Source organism: Ambystoma mexicanum, chromosome 1p, assembly GCF_040938575.1.
Source record: "Ambystoma mexicanum isolate Mex_15411 chromosome 1p, UKY_AmexF1_1, whole genome shotgun sequence".
NCBI lineage: Eukaryota > Metazoa > Chordata > Amphibia > Caudata > Ambystomatidae > Ambystoma > Ambystoma mexicanum.
Window position 1 is genome coordinate 314,502 of NC_090921.1, and position 20,984 is coordinate 335,485.

The 20,984-nt window shown below is 45.9% G+C and overlaps 1 long non-coding RNA gene, 1 other non-coding gene and 1 pseudogene across 4 annotated transcripts in view; 2 read left to right on the forward strand and 1 right to left on the reverse strand.

Moving 5' to 3' along the window:
* The first annotated feature begins 1,450 nt into the window (after positions 1-1,450).
* LOC138461205 (U2 spliceosomal RNA) lies at positions 1,451-1,617 on the forward strand (annotated as a pseudogene).
* Positions 1,618-11,381: 9,764 nt separating this feature from the next.
* Positions 11,382-11,564, forward strand: LOC138461293 (U2 spliceosomal RNA). The gene has a single exon (XR_011263920.1). It is a non-coding gene; the product is annotated as a U2 spliceosomal RNA (small nuclear RNA).
* Positions 11,565-15,264: 3,700 nt separating this feature from the next.
* The window catches only part of LOC138563654 (uncharacterized), a 162,295-nt gene continuing 156,575 nt past the window's right edge, over positions 15,265-20,984 (reverse strand). For all 3 annotated transcript variants that reach the window (XR_011299647.1, XR_011299635.1, XR_011299641.1), the window contains one exon: positions 15,265-18,136. This is a non-coding gene — a long non-coding RNA (uncharacterized lncRNA). The remainder of the gene's footprint in view (positions 18,137-20,984) is intronic.

The following is a 20,984-nucleotide window of genomic DNA, read 5'->3' on the forward strand; positions in this document are numbered from 1 at the left end:
ATTATGTAGAGACGCGCATTCAGTAAATCAGGTGGTAGTCCAGACCGAATTGTTTTGTAGAGTAGCAGGATTCAAATTGAACACACATAAATGTGAACTTCTAACTGTTGGATCTTGGGATAACCTCACATCCTGCCCGGTCAGAGGAAAAGATAAAAGTGCTTGGCTTACAGTTCAATAAGCAAATGGATGAGACAGTACAATGGATAAATGAATGCCAGAAAGTAGAGAAAAAAATACATTTCTGGGCTATGAGAAGTCTAACAATAGAGGGGAAAGTTTTACTCAGGGAGGCAGTGATCTTACCAATACTCCTGTTCTTAGCCTTAATTTTCCCTCCCAGTGCCAGACAAACTCAGCGGTTGCAGAGAACCCTTTTCAATGATTTGTGGCGCTCAAAAATGGATCGGGTGCAAAGAACTACAATGTACAAACTAAAGACTTTTGGGGGTAGGGGTGTCCCCAACCTGGAACTATTCCTCACGGGACATTATGTGGGGTTTGTGATTAATACCTTGAGACATTCAGCATCTTTGGCTGCTCCATTAATAGGCTATGCAACAGCAAACACGCTGGAACGATTCAATGTTGTCCCAAGAAGCAACTTGCTACCTAAAGCTTTGGACTTACCCGTTTTCTACAAATGCTAAAGAATTTCTTACACAAAGTAGACACACCAGAACTACTAACCAAAATATGGGTCGTACCGAAAGACATTCTTCGAAATATAAGGTTGAAAGACACACCAAACCGGTAGGATACCTGGGAGGACAAAGACTGGACAAAGTATGGAAGGTCTTCTCAGAAGCAAGAGGGACGAACACGCAAAGGGATGTGAACTGGTTGTTGCTACTGAACGCACTTCCGTTGAAATCGTTTCTGCACCGAAGAAGACTTGCAAGATCAGCAGAATGTCCCAGACAGGGCTGTGCAAACGATGAGGATACTCTGCACTTTTTATGGCACTGCGGTTTCGCTGTGCCGGTATGGGACTACTTCCAACCTTTGTTTTTTGTACTCACAGTAGTACACACCCTTACATTTGAAGCAGTGCTAACTGGGATACAGGTGGTAAGGGGCAAAGACGAAAAAGTACGATTCCATCAAATCACATCATTAGTGAAAGAAGCGCTACAGCACAAAGACTTATCTCCACAGGAGTGGGTCAGTTTAGCGTTGTGTTGGTTATACACGTATTATTGCCTTGATGCCAAAGCTCAAGGGGAGGAAAAGGCACAATCACTTTGGCAACAAGACAACTGGAAAACGCTGACTGCATTATTAATCTGGGTTACGGCGAACTCCGCTCAGGTCTTTCTTTTTGATAGTTTTTTATTCAAATTTATGTTTGATTCGAGAACATTTTTGATTGGCTTAATAATTGGCGTATAGTCGCAGTTGGAGAAAAGGGACGGTTGTAAGGGGAGATGTGGAGACCGTTCAAGAAAAAATTAATTCAAAAAAACTGTTCTTATCAGTTTAATATCCGATACGTCCTCTATCTGGGGACCATATATTAAATTGATTTTTGGAACCGGGAGATGGAATGGGAGCTTGCTCTGTCCACTCCACGCTTCAACCAGGTATTGCAGTACCTCCAGGACTGGTGCACTTCCCCACTTGGGGAAATCAAGGCTGTGAAAAAGAAAGACTGAGCAATTCTTGAAAGAAGAGCACTTTGCAATATTATTTTGTCTAAATGTGATTTTTTTTCAGTGTTTCGGAAAAGGTGCTGTTGTGTCACAAGAGGAAAAAAAAAAAAGTCTGCCCTTTTTGCTTGCTTTTCACAGGAGCTGCAAAGCAGCCAGCCAGCCTGGAGCAGCAGCACAAGGAGGAGATGGGGGACACTGTCCTTGCCCAGTCTCACCCCTGAAAGGCCCAGAACGGTCCCAAACGGCCAAGCCTTATCTGAGGGGGATGCACTTGGGGGAGCATCTCCTGGGCAGCTGAAGGTGACTTTCGGCCGCTAGGTGACGGGGCCAGTGCTAGGCCAAGGCTGCGGCTTGGGTGGGTGGAGCACTGCAGCCTGTGTCTGGCCCCGTCACAGGTGTTCCCGTTGTCTCTTCGGGTGTCTCCCCCAACTGATCAGCCCGAATGCGGGGTGAAACAAGTAATGTCTGTCCCTATTCTGGCCTGCTCTCAAACTCCGTCCCGGGTAGGGAAGGGGCGAGCCAGCCTGGGTGAATGGGGGTGGGAGTCCCCGACTCGACAGAGGTCCTCGGTGCCTTCTAGATAAGTCTTGGCTTCTGCCTGGATTCCTCTCTCCCTCATCTCTCTTCTTAGGATCCTCCATCGGGCAGATAAGCCCAACCAGCATTCCCATTTTCGCTCACCAGCAGGGGAGCTCCCTGCGAACCTGAGGTGAACTCACCTCATACATGACCCTGCTTCCCCCTGCTGATAGTACCTACATTCCAAGGGTCCCGTAAAACTACGCGCCCAAAACCACAAGCGTGTGGGAAGTGGCGGACACAAAAAAGCACTAAGAATTACACAGCCTGCTTCTGAATGCGGCAATAAGCTCTTTCCACGCTGAAACCTAAAAGGAACGGGAGTTTACATGTAGGTTCTGTAGGAAATTTGGCCATGTGAAACAACATTGCCCAAAAGATAAATGTCGGAATTACAACAGTAAAGAACAAAGTTGCAAATTGTGACCGACCTTTTTGCTGCAGCCATTTTAAGTTGGAAGGCCATATTGCTATGGAATGTCCTACAACTCCACGTACATATGCACAAGCTGTAGGAAGTGACAATGTGCATCAGGATTATCATGATAGATCGACACTCTTGAGAAACTACGAGACAAGGAAAATAAAGCTAAAGAAGCGGCAGATGTATTATCCGATCTGAAGAAAAAAGAAGCTTTGAAGAACAAAATATGTTGCGAAGATGGCCAAGAGGTCCTGAGCAGAGTGGTAATATTGCATCACATTCACTTTAGAGCAATGAAAGTCTAGTTGAATGTTTTCTTCTTCTTTGTGAGACAAGAGATGACCACGGCATGCAGGTAGATTTGGCATTGGAATATGCACATTTTCTGCGGACTTCAGGCAGCAGTGGTATTTCATCTTCAGGTGTTGTAGTACAAGAGGATATGCTGCCTGTTAGTTTGGATATGGAACTTGAATCGACAGTGGAGGGGGAGTCCCTTTAACCCCAGGCCTCTAGTGCCTAAGTGGGGAAAGAGGAGATAACAACAAGTATGACAACATCTTCTACAGTAATTGATGAACCACTCCTTCTCAGAATTCAGCCCCTTTCCATCCCTTGTTGCCACAGATTAAGCCAAAATCGGCTATAGACAGAGCTACTATTTCACAAACGAATAAATGTAAGAATCAAGCTGAGGTGGCCTGCAGTACTGTTAGGTCTAAAAGGACCAAGCATAAAGGTGTCAGTTTGGACTTGCAAGAACAATATGTCATTGCGGGCACACAGGAAATAAATACTTCACATTTTTATGAAGCCTTACGGAGTGATGCTTTGGATCCTTTGGATTTTCAAGCTTCTGAGAAAAATAGATCTCACAGATTCTTCCTCGGACCCAGAGACTCAGGATGAGGATGCTCCACCATTCCAAAGAGGCTCGAGAAGGCAGCATAGAAAACAGAAGTCAGACCGGAGTCGGTCCATTGTTAGAGAAGAAAAGTTATCCCTAAAACAACATCAGTGATGGAGCCTATTCACGCAGCTACCTTAAGAGTTGTTTTCCTTATTAGGTCATGTGAATCTTCCTGTGTCTTGGGAGAAGTAACGGATTCCTCTTCAGAATCGGTTTCCGAAAGTCCAGGTACATCTCGAAAAGGATCAAAAAGCCACAGGAGAAAGATAACATCAGACCGTAGCCGATCTGTAGTTAGGCAGCCGAAGCTAACACCTAAACTGTACCAATAATGGATACTTTTAAAAATTGCCACGTTCAATGTCAAGGTACTAAATGACATTGTCAAAAGGATTGCCTTTTTAACTTTTCTACAAGTAGATATTGTATGCCTACAAGAGTATGGCATTGGATAGGACCCCAACTTAAGTAAATGGCAGAAAGACTGGCAATTGGGTTCTTCTTTATGGTCAGGGAGTGAGTTAACAGAAATGCAGGAACGGCTGTCCTTCTTAAATCTAATAATGCGACTATGAAGCATTTTAAAGCGATTATTTAAATAATATCAAAGAATATTACAAGTGGAATTCCTTTTTCATGACACAGATCATAAACTTTTCAGTGTTTATGCGGATGCAATTAAAGCGGATAGAATACAATCATTTAAGACCCTGAAACTTTTTTTAACAGGTTCAATACCCATTATAGATGCAGGCTGATTTCAATTGCATTCTGCATCCAGCAGACCGCAAATCCTTGGGGGGAAGCATCACCAACCGCACAGAACAAGTTACTTACCAAACTGCTAACACTCTTTCGATGGGATTTTCCTCTAACGTATTCCATATCTATGACATGTAATGTCCACAGCTGTGCACTTCGGAAACTTTTCAGCAGAGGGCGTCTTGCGTCAAGCTGATAGCCCTCGAGGGCCTCCGTCGAGGGTCGACGTCACCAGGTGTTATATATAGAAAGCACAGCGCCCGTTGCCAGAGTTTCGTTTTTTTCCCCCAGAACATGTGGCACCAGTCTCCCCAGTCTCCTGCCAGTATAACTGCCTACAGCCTTGCGGAAATGGAAGCTGCAATCACAAAGGAAATTCTCCAGAGGGGCAGGCTGGGAGGGCAATGTGGAGTATGTCGGAGGAACATCCCATTGAAAGAACGTTACCAGTTAAGTAACTTGTTCTTCGAAGGGATTGTGTCCTCCAACGAATTCCACATCTATGACAGACTCCCAAAGCAGTACTAGACTATGGAGGAGGGAAAGAATTTAGCATGTGAATTAAGATTACCCAATCAAATGGCCCAATAGAGGACCGCCTTACCAAAGGCCAAATCCTGCCTATGGATGGAATCCAGGGAATAGTGTTTAACAACAGTATGGACAGAAGCCCATGTGGTGTTTCACGAATATTCCAAATAGGAACACCCCTTTGTAGAGCAGTGGAGACAACTACACCCCTAGTGGAGTGAGCCCGTAAGCCTACAGGAGGGTCCTTCCATGCCAAACGATAGCACTCAGTGATAATTAGGATAATCCATCTGGACAAGGTCTTTTTGGAAACAGCTTGACCCAAGCGATGTCCAGCATAACCAATAAAGAGCTGATCGTCCACTCTGACCCGGTACATCCGTGAAAGATAAAAGTTCAAAGCTCTCCCAGGATCCAACCTATGGAGCCTCTCCTCTTCCTTACTAGGATGCAGAGGAGGATAAAATGCCGGAAGAATCACCTTCTGGCTCAAATGAAATTCAGACACAACCTTCGGAAGAAAAGAAGGTTGCACCCGCAGGACAACCCTGTCCTTATGGAAAACAGTAAAGGGTGGCTTGGCAGAAAGTGCCTGCAATTCACTCACTCTGCGTGCGGAAGTAACCGCAACTAAAAACAGTTTTAAAAGACAACTGTCTCCGTGGACAAGAGTGTAAGGGCTCAAATGGAGCTCCCATCAGAAACTTTAAAAACCAAATTCAAATCCCAACCCAGCACCTGGAAAGGGGACGGTGGAAACACATTAAACAGTCCTTTCAGAAACTGTGAAATCAAAAGGCATCTTAAAGTAAGAACACTCTTCAGACGAGCACTTAAATATGGACAGTGCCGCCAGGTAACCCTTAGTGGGACCCACCTGAAGGCCCTTGTGGGCTAAAGAAAGCAGAAAAGACAACACCATAGGAATGGAACATTGGAAAGGATCCACATTCTGAGCCCTGCACCAGTCGCAGACTTCCGCCAACGGTACAGGGATTTTGTTGTGGGCCGCCTGGCCAAAAGCGACACCTCCATCACGTCATTCGGGAGGTCCCAATCCTTGCATCTCAACCTTTCAGATACCAAGCTTGAAGGTTGAGAGACCTGACCTCTGGATGGAGAACCTTACCCCCCCCCCTCCCGTGAGAGCAGATCATCTCAGTAGGGAAGACGGTGTGGAGGGCAGATGGACATGTCGAGAAGATCCCTGTACCACGCTCTCCTGGCCCAATCCGGAGCAATGAGGATCATTCGAGAACCGAACCTACGCAACATCCGAGGAATGACAGGGACTGGAGGAAACATGTACAGTAGTGGGAAAGACACTACACTACGAACGCGTTCCCTAAGGCTCCTCTTGGGGGAAATTCCCGCGAGCAGAATCTCTCGCACTTTCGGTTGACACTGGTGGCAAAGAGATCTACCAAAGGGCGAAGACTTCCTGAGCCAACTCCCACTCGAGAGAGACCGTGCTCTGCCTGCTCAGAGCGTCCGCCGCGTTTTCATCTCCGGCCAGATGAATTGCCGAGATCGAGATTTCCTGTTGGATGGCCTAGAACCAGAGGTGCATCGCCTCCCTGCACAATGGGAGTGACCCTGCCCCCCCCCCCCCTTTTTGTTGAGGTAATGCATGGCCACTGTGTTGTCCATCATAATCAGGATAGTTTACCACCGCACAAACGGTAGAAAAGCCTTCAGGGCCAGCCTGATGGCTCTCAGTTCTAACAGATTGATGTGGAGTCTGGACTCGATGGAGACCAACGGCCGGAGGCTGTCAACTCGTTGGCATGAGTGCCCCATCCTGTGAGGGAGGCGTCCGTCACGATCGTCACCTCCGGCCATGGTTGCCAAAACAGTGCCCCCTTCATCAGATTCCCTTCGTCGGCCCACCATAGAAAATCCTGGGCGACCGAGAGCAGAATCTGAACGCGATCCGACATCTTGCCAGAGAACTGAGAGCACTGCATCTTGAGAGCCCACTGCAGGGATCTCATCTGCAGGCTGGCCTCTGGCACCAGAAGAATGCAGGACGCCATGAGGCTGAGCAACCTTAAGAATTCAAAACCCGGGAGACACTGGGCACGTTGAACCTTGTCCACCATCTGCAGAATGTGATGAGCCCTCACCTGCGGAGGCGAACACTGCCCCAGGGACGTGTCGAGCACTGTTCCGATGTATTGGAGCCGATGGGAAGGTGTCAAATATGACTTCTTTAAATTTAGGGAGAAGCCTAGCTTGTCCAGGGAATGGCAGGTGACGGAGAGATGATCCAGGGCTTGCTCGGGAGAACGTGCCCTGATCAGCCAATCGCCCAGATATAGATAAATGTGAATCCCCCCCTCTCCTGAGTTACGCTGCCACAACCAACATCAGCTTGGTGAAGACCCTCGGGCGGAGGTCAATCCAAATGGCAGGACCCGAAACTGAAAGTGCGAGTCGCCAGCCGCGAACCTCAGGTACTTACTGTGCTTGGGATTAATCGGCACATGAAAGTAAGTATCCTTGAGGTCCAGAGACACCAACCAATCTGGAAAACCCAGCCAAAGTGACAGAAGAGGGCCTGGGGCCCAATACCAGACTCCCAGACTTAGAGGAAGCCTTCCTAGGCATAACCACCTCCTCAGGAAACTCCTCAGACACATTACGCCCAAAAAGTGCCGAGGGCATCGAGAACATCGACGTCGAGACAGTGAGGGCTTCGATGCCGGAATCCGCGCCGTGTGAGTCGACGCCGCTACAGGCATCGGCTGATAGGACAGTCCGAGTCCGACTGTCCCGGATGAGTCGACGCCGGCGTCAATACCTCCACAGGCTGCAACGGTCTCACTGGGGACGAGGACCGGGACCTGGACGCACGTGTGTTGCGACTGCTCTTGTCCACACGGGACCTCGAGGGCTCCCTGTGCGAGTTGCAGCGCAAGCCCGAAGGCGTGCAAGCCGCGGTTCAAGAGCGATCTCTGCCGGCTTTGTGAGAAGGCGCAACAGGAACCGTGCCTTGCAACTGCTAAATCGCCATCATTTGCTCTTTAAAAGCCGCCCACAACTCTGGAGTCGAGGACTTCGTGGGACAGGCTACCTTAGGCATGGCGCCATCCTCCAAGGAGGACGGGGAAGGTGACTGGTGCCGGCGCTTCCTAGATTGCCGCGAGGACGAGGAATGGTGGGAAGCACCAAGGGACCGAGAACCTCGAGCTTCCTCCCGACACGGAGAGTCGCCCCTCCAGTCGTCGGTGGAAACCCTACACTTCGATCCAGACTTATGGGACTTTGAGGCCCCCCCTACCTACCTTGAGCTTCCCCTTCCTTTCACGCAAGGCCTTGCTGGTTAGAGACTGGCATTTCTAGCAGTCATCGGTGTCGTGCGACTCACCCAGACACCATAAACAAATACGGTGCGGGTCGGTCAACGACATCTTTGACTTGCAGTCCTGGCAAGTCTTGAACCCAGACCTTGGAGTCAGAGGGGTTGAAGAAATAGACATCATAAAGGTCGATGACACACACGAGGCGCGCCGAGTTTCATAAAGCTATACACGTTCGCTGTGGGAAAAAACGGAACTGAGGCAACGGGCGCCGTGCGTCCTCTATATAACATCCGGTGACGTCGACCCTCGTTGGAGGCCCTCGAGGGATATCGGCTCGACCCAAGACACCCTCTGCTGACAAGTTTCCGAAGTGCACAACTGTGGACATTATATGTCATAGATGTGGAATACATTGGAGGACACAATCCCTTCGAAAGATAGATACATCATTCAAAAAATGTATGGAAATATTAGACTGCTATCTCATTGAGGCGCATAGAAAAAGGAATCCACCAGGCACAATGTATTCATGGCGAGATGAAGCAGGTCAAAGTGAATCTCGTATCGACTATATCTTCACATCTAAACATTTCAGTACTAATCAAACAGAAACACAATTAAAACCTTTTGCTGCTACACCGAAGAAACGCGATATAAAAAATAAAATACAGAAATGGTTGTCGACAAAATGTAAAACCATAATATTTCATTCAAAAGTTAAAGAATATGAAGAAAACAAAACATGTACTTGTTTCTTTTTAAGAAAACAACTGCCAAATCCATGCCAATAGCCGTTATTGATCATATAGGCATACAACAAACTTCACAACAAGGAATGCAAAAAGTTACGGAACATTTTTACAAAGAATTGTATACTCGAAAAGACTTAGATGAAGAACAAGTAACACATTTTGAGTCTTTAAGGATAATCTGTCGGCAATGCAAAAAGAACGATTGCAAGAGGACCCAACGCTGGTGGATCTGCTAGTAGCTACGAAACAGTTATCAATGGGGACGACACCTGGCAGGGACGGACTACCTGTTGAGTGGTACGTCACTTTTTCGGAGGAAATCAGTCCATATCTCTTTCAAGTATATAAGGAAAGCAAGATAAAAGGTCCCTTACCGACATCTATGAACCAGGGTATCATTGCGCTCCTATACAAAAAGGGTCACAAAGAAGACATCAACAACTGACGACACATATAGCTCCTAAATAATAGCTAAAATCCTAGCAAACTGGATGAAAACTGTCATCTCTTCACTCATTCAGGGGGATCAAACGTGCTGTCCCGCAAAGGCGCATACATGGGCGCCTACTAACACTTAGAGATTCCATTGACCATGCAGTTCAGAGGAAAGCTCCCTTGGATGTCCTGTCTCTAGACTTTGAGAAAGTTTATGAGAGAGTGTTGCATGTTTTCATCAAAAGAATACTCTTAAAAATGGGACGTCCACTGCATTTCTACACTATATTACAATGCTTTTAGCCAAGTAAGAGTCAATGGTCAGCTCTCTGGGAAAATACCAATCCTTTCAGGGGTAAGACAAGGCTGCCCACTCTGCCATTCTTTATATCTGTTCGGTAGAACTATTGCATAGAGGAATCCAGAGCGATCCAAACATCAAGGGTGCTTTTGTCCCTGGCCTACCGTGAGAGCAGGGGAAGTGTATGGGATACATGGACGATGTCACAGTACTGTGCACTGATGCTTGATCTGTAAACAAAGCAGTGCAGCAAACAGCTTTTTTGCAGAGCCGCAGGCTTTAAAATCAATAAAAATAAGAGTGAATTACTAATTATAGGAGCGTGGGACAACCTGACAAAATGTGAAGTCAACATGTCAACTGAATCCAAGTGTTAGGTATCCTTTTTCAACTCAACCGGGTTCAACATCTTGTACTCAAAGTCAAGAAAAAATTGAAAAGAAAATCGATTTTGGGAAAATCAGAAAATTATCAATAGAATGAAAGCTACTCGTAATCAAAGCTGTACTAACCACTATGATATTGTTTCTGGCATTGGTTTTCCCACCTACAATCATACAAAATAAGACGCTCCAAAGACAATTTTTTGGGTTCATTTGGAACTCTAAAATGGATAGATTGTGCAGAGAGATCTTATATAAACAACAAGCCAATGGCGGCAGACAAATACCAAACCTGCAAATAGTGTTACCTATACACTATACATGTTTTCGTATCAACACTGCTAGCCTCTCTCTATCTAAACCAGCAGAGTATGTAAACTATGCGATCAGCCGTCTTTTGTATACGCATCAATGTTTGTCAACCACAAAAATCAGTCCCAGAGCTTTGGACCCACCAATTCCTTACTAAGTGTTCCCTTATTTTTTGCAGCAAATTGAACATTTAGATTCTGCAAAACAGGAAATACGATCTCCGAGATGTATACTACAAGAAATGGTAGAAATGGAAACCCCTGAACCAGTAGGAAACCTCTCGGGGACAAGTTTGGAAAAAGCTTGGTCATCATTATATTCTTCAAACATAACAGATGAACATAAAGACATTGCCTGGTTAGCCCTTCACAATGCGCTCCCCATAAAAGCCTTTATGCACAGAAGACGCCTGGCTGTATCAGCTGAATGCCCGAGAGAAAAGTGCAAGCATGATGAAACGACTTTGCATTTTCTGTGGAATTGCTTTTTCGCTGCTCAAGTATGGACCTGGGAGGGACGGACTACCTGTTGAGTGGTACGTCACTTTTTCGGAGGAAATCAGTCAATTTTTCGGAGGGAACCATTATTTTTGGTTTTGACTGACTAGCAAAACATACCCTTTGAAGCAGTCCTTAAAGGACTTGGTGGGGGAGGTGGAAAGGAAAAAGGAGACCGTTTCTATAAAAATATTAACATCCACGAAACAAGCAGTGTGGCAAGCAAGATGCCTGAAAGTGCTCCAGCACAAAGAGATAACCCCTCAAGAATGTGTACAACTGATGTTCGGTCACTTGTACAAATACTTTTGTGTTGATGCCAAGAAATCAGATTTACGTGAAGCAAAGGATTATCGGCAGCAAGACAAGTGGGGGATTCTCACAACCTAAATAATCTGGGCTAGAGTGCGCAAAGCTCACATTCTTGCTTTTCACAGTTTTTGATCTAAATTTCCTTTTAATTCGTGAATTTTTATTTTGATTGGCTTTTGATTGGTGTTTGTTTTGAATTGACTTTATTCACAATTGGAGGAATGGGACAGTTTTAAGTAGTGAAGGAGACCGAAAAAAAAAAAAAATCAGTTTAATATCTGATACGTCCTATATCTGGGGACCATTTATTAAATTGATTTTGTAAACAGGGAGATGGAATGGGAACGTCCTCTGTCCACTCCACGCACCAACCTGGTATTGCAGTACCTCCAGGACTGGTACACTTCCCCACTCGGGGAAAACAATGCTGTGAAAAAGAAAGACTGAGCAATTCTTGAAAGAAAAGCACTTTGCAATATTCTTTGTTTAAATGTCATGCATTTTCTTCAGTGTCTTGGAAAAGGTGCTGTCTTGTCACAGAAGAAAAAAAGTCTGCCCTTTTGCTTGATTATCATGGGAGCTGCAAAACAAAGGAGCCAGCCAGTCAGCCAGACTCTGCCTAGAGCAGCAGCACAAGGAGGCGATGGGGGACACTGTCCTTGCCCTGCCTCATCCCTGAAAAGCCCCGAATAGCCACGAACTGAAGTCTTATCTGAGAGGGATGCACTTGGGGGAGAAATCCCTGCGCAGCTGAGGGTGACTTTCGGCCGCTTGGTGACAGGGCCAGTGCCAGGTCAAGGCTGCAGCTTGGTTGGGTGGAGCTCTGCAGCCTGTGTTTGGCCGTCTCGGACCTGGCACTCTGGAACCCTTGGAAGTCTTGTGGCAGAGCCATGCAAAATATGCTTACCATACCGCCGGGCATGCTGGTTATGCAAACACTATTCCTGGCCGAGGAAACTGGGGGTCTGCAGCAGAGCGTTGCTCCGAGTCAGCAAGGGAGCTGCCGAGCAGCTGTCTTTCTGGCGAACCCTTTGTGGGCATCGCTTCTCTGCCTTTTTACTAAGATCGAGTGCAGGGACTCCCTTTGTAGTCTGGCTTGTCCAGTCCAGAGTGACCCCCTTTGAAGCTGAAGACCCCAGGCTCATGGGTCTGGGCTACTGTTCTAGCTTTGAAGGGACTTGAACTTTTGCTACCTGGCCTGGGATCCCCTTTCAGTACAGAGGTGGAAGCAGCCACCCACTCACCCTGAGGAGGAGAGGGGGCGGCCAGCGCCACCACCTGGCCCTCAGTTGGGAGAATTGGATTGATCGGAAGCATACTTCGTGAAGACAATCCTTCTGCTCAGCGGTATGCGAAGAGGCTGCACTGGCAGAGCATAGTGGGTCTAAAGGCACACTGTGGGTTTTTCCACCATTATGTCTTCACCACCACGGACCATACCCCCGTGACGCAGTTGCATAATTCGATTCGTATTACGGTTCATCAAGATGTACAACAGGTAAAATATTTTGACTATGTTGTCAAGAAAGTCCTTTTTGACTATTTGCAAGTTGAGAAAGATGAACAAGTTACTTCTTATCTTGTAACGTTCTTTCGATGGGATGTTCCTCCGACGTATTCCTTATCTATGATATTTGTATCTCCAGCTTGCTGGCCTCGGAACATTTTTTCCCAGTAGAGGGCGCTGTGCGTCGACGTCCGTCGAGTAGGTGCTCCTCGACGGCCACCGTATCGACTCCGACGTCATCATGCCTATAAAAAACAGGTGAAGGCGCAGACCAACCCATGAACTCCAGGATCTTCTCTCGCAGAAGGGAGGTCAGGTTCTCCATCCAGCCATCAAGACCCTCAACCTTCACGCTTGGTATCTGAAAGGTTGAGGTACAAGGATTGGAACCTTCCAGATGACGTCATGGAGGTGTTGCTTTCGGCCAGAAGACCGGCAACTAAGACTCTATACCGCTGCCGTTGGAATAAATTTTGCAGCTGGTGCAGAGAGAAGAATATCGAACTCTTTTCATGTGGTACACCTGCGGTGTTATCCTTCTTACTTTATTTGGCAAGTTGGGGCCTTCAAATTGGCACTATTAAGGGCTATCTCGCAGCGCTATCGATCTTTAAGCGCACTGCAGAAGAGCCATCGTATTTCAAAATTCCATTGGTAATACAATACCTGAAAGGTCTAACTAATGTTTACCCTCCGGGACCATTCCATGTTCCCTTATGGGACTTAAATCTAGTTTTAAACTTCCTAAAGGGTGCTCCTTTTGAACCACTCCACTCTTGTTCATTGAAGTTTCTCACCCTCAAAACTGTTTTATTGGTAGCATTAACATCTGCTAGAAGGGTTAGCGAGATACAAGGCCTGTCTTGTAAACCTCCTCATACAACTTTTCACAAGGACAAAGTAGTGCTACAGGTGAAGCCTAACTTCCTCCCAAAGGTAGTTTCGGAATTTCACATTACTCAGAAGATTACTCTACCTTCATTCTATCCGCCTCCCCATTCGGGGAAAGAGGAAGAGAGACTACACAGGCTGGACCCTAAGCGAGCCTTGAGTTTTTATATCGGTAGAAATGCTAAAATTAGACAAGCAGACCAACTCTTTGTAGGTTACGCAGGACATAAGTTAGGATTACCAATAACCAAACAAACCATCTCCAGATGGATTATTTTAGCCATTCTGGAATGCTACAAACTGGCAGGGAAAGAGCCCCCTCAAAATCTAAGGGCTCATTCGACCAGGGGTATCGCAGCATCCTCAGCTCTTCAAAGAGGGGTACCAATTAGAGATATATGTGCGGCTGCCACATGGTCGTCCGCACATACCTTTACCAAATTTTATAGCCTGGATTCCTCCTCTAGTCAAGAGACTAGATTTGGCAAAGCAGTGTTACACTCTGTTCATTCTTAAAGGGGAATATGGCATCTCTTACTCCCGTCTCCAATCACATACCACTGCTATGGGAGTCTATCATAGATAAGGAATACGTCGGAGGACACAATCCCTTCGAAAAGGTGTATTGCATGCAGCAGCACAAGTATGCAAAAACCTATGATTTCACGTTTTCAGACAAAGCCTCTTCTATCAGCGTTCATGAGGTATATAAAGTGGAAAAAGAGAAGAATGATTCCTTGAAGGGTGTAGAGGTTGAACTTTTCTATGTTCGTCAAGTGGTTCATTTGACGGTGCACATGTACAACCCTTTTGTGTCTGCAGACAAGATTGGAAATTGGCTATTGACCTACTGTGATGAGTTGGAAGGTGGTAACGAGCAAAAAAATAAGTTTGGTTACTTTAATGAGAATAGAAGATTTACAGTTGTACTGAAGAACACGGCAGGCATAGGAGGCCTGTGTAACCCCCAGGGGTTTTCAAATAAATGAACAGAATGGGTATCTTTATTAACCTTGCAGCCTGTGTATTGCAGATTATATAGGAAATTTGGCCATGTGAAGCAACATTGTCCGAAAGATAGACGTCGGAATTGCAACAGCACAGATCATAAAGTTGATAATTGTGACCAGCCTTTGCGATGCAGCTATTGTAATTTGGAAAGCCGTATTGCTATGGAATGTCCTACAATTCCCTGTACATATGCACAAGCTGCAGGCGGGGACGATGTGTACTAGGGGTATCATGATAGATCTGCATGTCTTATAGACACTGGAGAAATTACAAGAAAAGGAGAATAAGGTTAAAGAAGCTGTAGATATATCAGCTGATCTGAAGAGAAAGGAAGTCTTGAACGTAGTACGAGATATGTTGCCGAGATGGCCAAGAGGCCCTGAGCAGGGTGGTAAGGTTGTGTTGCATACATCTGAGAACGATGAGAGTCTGGCTGAACGTTTTCTCCATCTTTGTGAGGCGAGAGATGACCTTGGTACACAGGAGGATTTGGCATTGGGATATGCTCATTTTCTGCGGACTTCAAGTAGCAGCGGTATTTCAGCTTCAGGTGTTGTATTTCAAGAGGATGTTGTAGTAGAAAGGGGATTTGCTCACCCCGGGACCAGCCCCGATTGCCCTATGATCCTCTACAACCCCTCACAAGTTCGAAGCTATGCGAGGCACAATGTACACAGTCTGGAAGAAACCCACTCACAAGAAGATTTTACATATGCATTTATTTACTAATAAGCCAACTAAATCCAAGTAACAGTTTTCAATAAAACGGGAATTAAAATGCAAGCGAAACAATGCAGGTTATTAGTTACAAGTGAGATGCAAATATTTATATTCTTAAGCTCCTAAAAATCGTTGATCTTGATGCGATCTGGTCACACTGAGGACTAACGCCACCCTCGTGCCTACCACTGCTCTGGGACTGGCCTAGCTCCGGCAGCCTACACGAAGACGGGATGTGACAGCAAGAGACTCTGCCTTTCAGTGCTGACTGGTATTCCAGGTGCTGATTTGTGTGTGCATGGTCCAAACAGCCCAGGAAGAGTCCCTCCCCGTTGCTCAGGTAATTGCTTCTTATTAGGGCCTGCTTGTCAATCAATGTGATGTACTAGATTTTCGAGAATCTTCTCGACAGACCCCTCGGTGCACAAAAACATTTTCAAGCTCCTTGGCTCTCTTCACTTTGTTTTGGGAAGCTCCCCTGAATTCCCGCCTTATCAGTGCACCTGCCTACGAGGTCAAGCCATGTTCGCAGAACGCGGTGGAAGGCAGTGCCAGGCTGCTAATGTCTGCGCAGAGCCTCTTGCAAGAACTGGATGTTTATGCTCTGATGTGCTTTTTGCAGTTAACCTCTCACAAGCACAGGCAGGCTCACTCAGACTATGAGGCTCTGCTAAGCAGCATTTTTCTACACCCTTCGAATAAGCTTTATACATGCACAACAAGCCGTGTGCCTAGATAGCATAGTTAGCTCAGCAGGTATTGACCCACTGAGTACCTAGTACCTAGATGCTTTCACTACATTCCACCCCTTTCAAAGTGTGGGCTAAAAAATGCTGACTCAGGTCCAGAAGCATGTATGGTGTGCTGCAAGCCAATCAAACGTTTTTCCAGCTCAGTCATTCTATCAGAAGTAAATAATTTTACGCAAAAGCCCAATGAAAACTATAGCAATTAGTATTAGGGCTATCGTCAGCCACAGCAATGGATGCAACATTATACTAAGCAACTTTGTAGAGGTGGTAGACCATCCAGTAAATGTGTCCCTCCTATGATGAGCAGTGACTGATTGCACATGATCAGCGGTCTGGATGAACTGATCTTTGTCTATCATCATTTTGCACTCTGTAGAGATAACTAAGGTAGCTAACGTTTGAAAAGCTTTCCAAGAAGCTTGAGCAAATTGTCTTATAACTTGAAGCCTGGAGGTAATTATCCCATAAGGTAGAGTCCAGTTAAGCATATGCGTGAACTCTGCATGCGAGGAGGTGTGAGCCCACCAGGTCAATGAATATAAGGTGTGAGTAGTGATATCTAGGATACTCACAACTTAATCTCCACAGAACACTTGGGGTTTCCCCAGCAATTTATAACCGTTAATAAGCAAGGAATGATTAGTAACTATGCAGGCCTTATGTTGATCTATCTGACAAATGTCAGTTCCATTAATGTGGTACTGCATCCAGGTACACTCCCCCACTATGGGATGCATGCATGGGTCCGGGATCCTTCCCGTTTGGGCACACACTCATCCCTGATTCCAGGGCATACATGTATGACTGTGGATCGTGTAATTTTGGCTGTCTCACCATTCCCCTCGTATTTGTGGAACCCACCAGGAGCCATTTATTTTCATTGGCAAGATTATGAAAGGACACCATATTTCTAAAGCATAAGCAGTTCTGCTAACTTGCATTAAAGCGTGGCAGGTATTATTCATGCAATCAAAAGCAAGCGGTCTAATCCATATGTCCGCGGGTAAATGTAACTGTGTGCCAGTGGGTTAAGGACAACCTCCCCCACTCAGAACAAAAAGCCAACACCTGCTGATTTAACAATGTCTGCCACAAAATGTATCGGGTATCTTTGGCAGTCTTGTTCACCTGCCTTATGGCTGAAAAGATGTCTTCAGAGCTAAAATTCTGCCATCTCCAATAGTTGCCAATACTTTTAGCAGCATTTCGCAGGGCAGGGTGTATCAGTGGGCCCCATTGTGCTAGTAGTTTTATTGCAGCGCTGGCATCAGAACCCATGGTGGCTAATTTATTGCGCACAATCTCTATGTCAAAGGCATTTAAAGCTCCTGTTCCCACCACCGCTGCCTGCTCCTGCAATTAATTAATCTAGTCATCTAGCTACATGCAATTTAGCAATTGGCCCTAAAAATTGACTCCATTTGTAGCAGCTTGGTTGAAATAAGGAAACATTGCCTCGTGACAAATCTATATCTAATTGCACTTCGCCAATAATAGAGGCGTGCATTACATTCCTGCAATTTAAATGTTGCCTCACTACTGGAAAATCTAACATGTGAACGGTTTCCACTCTTGGGATTTAAAGAACACCATTCTCCATGTGGCATGCCTGCCATACACAATATTAACTTTTGATATAAACATACTACCATCCGGTAGTGGCTGTTTATTTGCACAGTTGTATAGCATGCATTTAGTCAAGCCTTAGTCCACAAAAGCTTGGCAATTACACTCGCCGCAATCCTTGGGACAAAAGAAACATCAAACAAATTGTTGGATCCATTCACTGAAACATTTGGGCCTAGAATTTCATACACTCCTATGATATGTGTCAGTGAAAAAAGGTGTCCGACAATGTGCCAAGTCAGTACTTCAGTTCCATATGGATACTCATTTGTAGCGCTTTTCTCACAGGTTGCAGTGCGATTGTTATCACGCAGGACTGGAGCATCAGGTGTAGAGCAAGCAATTCTCAGAGTCCATGTAGCGTCTTGCAACAACCCGTTCTTTACAGAGAAAGTGTCTGCTTGGCAGGCCAGGAGCACCCACAGGAAGGCAAATCCCATCCCCATCATGTAGGACTACGTTCGTGGTGTGAGCCTAGTAGCAGGGATATAAACAGGCATGTCAGAATTTTGCAACAGTACAACATAAGTACTTCCCACACATTTACTCGGCACCTCCCCAGCCTCAGGCTTTTTGTTCGCATGATGAACCCACACCTTTTCCCCAATGCTACCAAAACCACCCTCACCCCTTTGTGTGGTGTCTGGGGCTTGTTTACTCTCAATCACTTGGGGAACAAATGCTTGCTCACAAATCAATTGTGCAATGCGGTCATATTTGGTTAATGGTACCTCAGATGATGAACCAGTGTTGTATAAAAGTACAGAAACGTTTTCCTGATAATCAGGATCAACCACACCTCCCAAAATGTTAATGCTTTTCTTTGCCAGACTGGATCGTGCAGCAATGCGACCATAGATGCCAGCCAGCAAATTGATGCGGATGCCCAGCGATATTGATTTGGTTTGCCCCGCTGGTATTACATCATCTTCATAGGTATACAGATCAAGTACAATACTGCCCGCAGTGGCTTGTACAGGCAGCTTTGCTTCTTTTTCAGTTTTCCAAACGATAAGAGTCTTTGTTGTTTCTACCTTTTCACTTGTCAGTCTCACAAATGGGGTTTGCCGGTTTCAAAAAGGGTGATTGTTCAGTTCAAACAGTGCTTGCATCAGGTGCTTGAACCACCCCTTGAGAGTGTGAGTCAGAGTCAGTTTCTTTATTTGTTGTTTTAGCAAGCCATTGCTATGTTCAATAAGAGCAGAAGCTTCGGGATACTGACTGATTTGCAGCGTCCATTTGATGCCTTGTTCCTGAGCCCAATTCTGCACATTGTGTTCCGCAAAACGGCTGCCTTGGTCTGATTGGATTTCATCTGGAATGCCATAGTGTCTTATGAGATATTCCATTCCTTGTAGGGTAGCCTGTTGATCTGCATGGGCGACTGGATGGGACAACAGCCATCTGGAATATGTGTCTACCATTGTCAACACAGTGTTTTCCAGTTTCTGGCGGCAAAGGTCCGATGTAGTCAACTTGCCATATACTGGCTGCTTTTTCACCTCTTCTCAAAGCGCTTTGAGGCTTCCTTTCCAGTGGATAGCGCTTTACTTCACAACACACAGGACATTGGGAGGCAGCTTGCCTAGCATGATCCATAGTAATGGGCAGTTGTCTCCTTTTAGCCCATTCATAAGTTCCCTGTTGCCCTAAATGTCCTGTGGTCTGGTGTGCCCAGTCTGCCATTCCTTGCAACACTTCGGCTTCTTGAGGTGTTGTCACTGGGCAAATCTTTGCCATTTGATCTGCTACATTGTTGAACAGTGCAGCCAGCGAGGTGTCCGAAGGCATGTGTGCATCGACATGCCTGATGCAGATCTTGCATTTCTCACCTTTGCGCCACATCTCTTCCCAAATGTCAGGCCCTCCCCATATCGGAGTGTTCTCTTTCACTTGTTCAATAACGGAGGCCACTGCTTGCAATTCAGCATATTGACTGGAACTCCCTACTCCTTCTCTCATTAGCAGTGTTTCTCAGTGGAGCTGGAATGCAACAGCTTGCCAGTGTCTTTGCCATTCATCATACTTTGCAGTACCGCCCGTGAACCATGCAGAATTCTGTTCTGCTTCCGTCAATGTATCATAGGCGGGTGCGACTTTGAAGGGATATTCTGGCAACGTGATAGGAGTGCTTGGTTCAGGCGTTTCTTCCAGAATTACTGCTTCCAGCATTTGTTCTTGCAGCTTAGAAACCCCTGTGCGGCCAGCTTTGGTGCATTGCTATAAATACCATTTCCACTTGACAAGAGTGGCGTCTTGAACTCCACCACTCTTTCCGCCCACAGCAGCCTCACGCACCCAGCCCATGATTGGAATTTGTGTGCCAAGTGTCACTGGTTGCTCGACTGTGATTTGTTCTGTTTCAACTAGAGCCCAGTACAATGCAGCAATTTGTTTTTCAAGCGGAGTATATCTTGTCATAGGCACTGAGTTTTCTTGACCAAAAACCTTGTGGCGCTCTTTTCTGTCCTTACTTTTGCCACAAACTCCACACAGCAACATCACTTAGACAATAATTTCCAGTTCAAAAGGATCATTCTGTGTCATGGGACCCAGCATGATGTAATTCTGCAAAGCGTCTTTAGCCTGTTGAAAAGCAGTCTGCTGGTCTAGGCGCCATTCAAAATCATGTTTTTTCCTGGTAACTTTGTAGATTGTTTTCAGTATCAAGCTCAAATGAGGTATGTGATTTCTCCAAAAACCCATTAACCCAATGAATTTGTGTGTCTCGTTCTTAGTCACTGGTTGTGTCATCTGTTGTACCATGTCAATTACAGGTTCAGGGATTTTCTTTACTGAACCAGACCAGATTGCACCCAAAAATGTCACCTCTTGAGCAGGCCCCTGTACCTTCCTGGGATAAATAGCCCCCCCACGGTTTTGCATTGTGTGATCAGCTTTTCAGCAGCCTCTTCGACCTGTGTCTTATCATTACTGATCAACATTATGTCGTCGATATAATGTGCAACATACACATCATCCAACTGCACCATTTTCAAGTCTCTGCATAGCAATCCATGTCACAGAGTGGGACTGTGCAAGTACCCCTGGGGCAATTTAGTGAAGGTAAATTGTCTGCCTCCCCTCCCCCCAAGTTACCGCAAATTGATCTTGTGATACAGCATCAATATCAATGGAGAAAAATGCATTGGCCAAATCAATTACCACATGTCATTCACCCAATTCTTTTGTGAGGTTTTCAATCAAAGTAATGATGTCTGGCACAGCCAAAGGTGGCACCTTCTTGTTCAAGGTGCAAAAATCAACAGACGCCACGCCCCATCTGGGCGGCGGAGGGGCCAAACTGGGGAGTTAAATGGAC